Below are 2810 nucleotides of genomic sequence, written 5' to 3'. Positions count from 1 at the left end.
GATGTTTTGAATCCCTGAAGAAAAGCATGTGTTGGGTCTTGAGCGATGTTACTTATATAAGTTGAACCCAACAATGGAGCGGTATTACAATCCCAAATCGAGATCCGTCCGAGTATGAGTTGTGTCAGGGGCAAGAAGAATGGCCGGGTCTACGTGTTGGGTCTTGAGCGATGGCCTAAAACACTCATCCCTCCTTTAGCACATTCGGGGCATTAACTTCTAAAACCCAAAAGGAGGAGTTTTGTAGGCAGGGTGTCGCATTCTCTGTGGATCTTGAGACTAGAGTTGTTGGCGAACTCGCCCAGATAAGGTCGGAGATGGAACTGAAGATGAAATTAGGGTTAGATGTGTTCCGACATCGGGTAGAGTTGAGAGGTAAGCAACCGGTAGTGGATGAGCTTGAGGAGGAGGATGATGAGGAAGAGACTGAGGAGGATTATATGTGTGGAAATTGAAATAATGAAGAAGGATATTTATGTTTTATTTTTTTATTTTTACACTTTTCGGACGACTTTCTATCGGAATTTCGATGGCTCTGTTGTGTATTCCAATAGATAATATCTATACATTAGAATATTGGAGGCACCACAATGACACCTTGATGGCTTATCGATGGACCAACTATCCGTTCCGACAACTTATAAGCCCACGAACAATTGCTATATTCCTCTTATGCTCCAGTTTACCGACCAGTGAAACCATCGGTTAATACTAACATTTTATCGATGCATTACCAATGGTCACCTTCTTCATGAACCGTTGTTTTTGGTATGTTGGTTACGAGTATCGAAGGACACCGATGGCTTGCCAACATTTTGTTTTTTTATCTAATGACGAATGGATTTGATTATCTAATTACCGACAAGCAATTTACCTACGCCTAATTATATGTCACAATGTAATAAAAAATTTATTAACCGACGATTTCATAAAATTAACCTACCGTCAGAAAGAGGCTAAATTTGTGTAGTTATTGAGCATTGTCAAGCTCTTACATGAGCTTTTTCACGAATCCTATATTATTATTTCTATTGAGCGTTAATTCAAAATATTTGGGATACGTAAATACATAACATCCGAAACATTAATATTTTTAAAATCTAGCACCCAGATGATATTTTTGAACTACTGAACCGATGTATTTATGCATGTCACGATCAAGTCATTGTGGATTGGGGTTTTATTATGAATTTTGATATTTGACTGAGAATTTGAAGAATAGATGAAAAATCATGCAAAATCCATAAATAGTAATGTTTCAGATACTATGTTTGTGAACATCCCCAAATTTTAATGAGTTCATACATGAAGAGTTAAAAAATATTATGTATGATTATGAAAAATGAATTATTCAAACTTGTTCATTAACTATTGAGTATTTATAAAAATGTTCAATTTAATTGATTAGTTAATTAAATAATCATGAGCAAGCTCTTAAAGATTAGAAATAATTGCATAAATGCTTGATTCTTTGCAGCCTTAACCTGATGAGGTTTTGAAAGCAGAAATATATGGGGTCGATTTGGAGAAAAAATATTACATCAGGAGTCTTGATGCAAAACTGTATCAAAACTCCAATCACAATGAGCCACATGTACAGTCCGACCCCATTGAATACAAATAAACAAATAGTTTAATACATGAAGGGGTTGGACCTTACACGTTATGCATTGTGATTGGAGTCCTGATGCAGCTTTGTATCCTAAAGTCATCTCATGGACTCCGAACATCTAAAATCATTGAGACTAAAAAAAATTATCGTTACAATTAATTAAATTAATTTTATTTCTTTTATTGTATATTAAACTATTTTGCTTATTTATAGTTATGAAACAAATTTTGCAAATGTATATATAATTTTTTTTAAAAAAAATATTTCATATATGCATTTGATTAGATAATTCATGCATGAAAGATGCAATTCATTCTTACAATGTTAATGAAAGTGTTATTTTTTAATGGGATGAAAGAAATAATGATATTTTTGTAAATATGAAAATTTAGGTGCTAGATATGTAAATATGAAAAAAGTCGGTTGCATGGCCTACATATCTTATTTTATTTTATTTTTTCATGAGGAAAAGGGATGGTGCAGAGTTGCTTTCGTTGGGTACAATTTTAGTGATTTTTTTAATATTTTAAAAATACAAATTTTCTTTACTAAAAATAGAAAAACATAGTCTTATTCTCTTTTACAAAATATCTTAGCCCCTAGAATTAATATTTATTATTGAAAATTTTTATTTAAATTTACTATATATTTAGAAACATAAATATAGTTATCTAGAGTTAACCCTTAATACCAAAGATCATGTTAGCTTTAAAATTTTGAAAATTTAGCTAAGTGAGGACAAATAAAATTAAGTTCTTTCTCTCTTTCTAAAAATGATTGTTCTTCTTCCCCCCAAACTTAAATTTTTAAAAGAATTTTTTTACATGAAGAACTTTAAAAATGAATGGTGAAAAAAAACATTAAATACAAAAAAAAAAAAATCATACCTGTTGGAGATTCTGATTTTTGAACATAAATTTTGAAATACAGTAGGTGCTAATATGAAACCTACAAGAGTAAAAACATTAAATTGCACATAATACATATAAAATTTGCTGAGGAAGAGCAAATCATAATACATAACAAAGTGCTGAAAATAACAACAGAACTAAACTAAATTCTAAACATGAAAAAAAATTTTCACATTACAGCTTCACATAACATAACAACAGAGGCTCAACAACAACATAACACAAACAATACAATCACACAGTACAAACACATACAAACAAACAAACAAAAAGATCACCAGTCATCA

The sequence above is a fragment of the Phalaenopsis equestris genome, unplaced genomic scaffold (genome assembly GCF_001263595.1).
Source record: "Phalaenopsis equestris unplaced genomic scaffold, ASM126359v1 Scaffold000204, whole genome shotgun sequence".
In the NCBI taxonomy this organism is placed as follows: domain Eukaryota; kingdom Viridiplantae; phylum Streptophyta; class Magnoliopsida; order Asparagales; family Orchidaceae; genus Phalaenopsis; species Phalaenopsis equestris.
Note: the sequence above shows the minus strand (reverse complement) of the source record.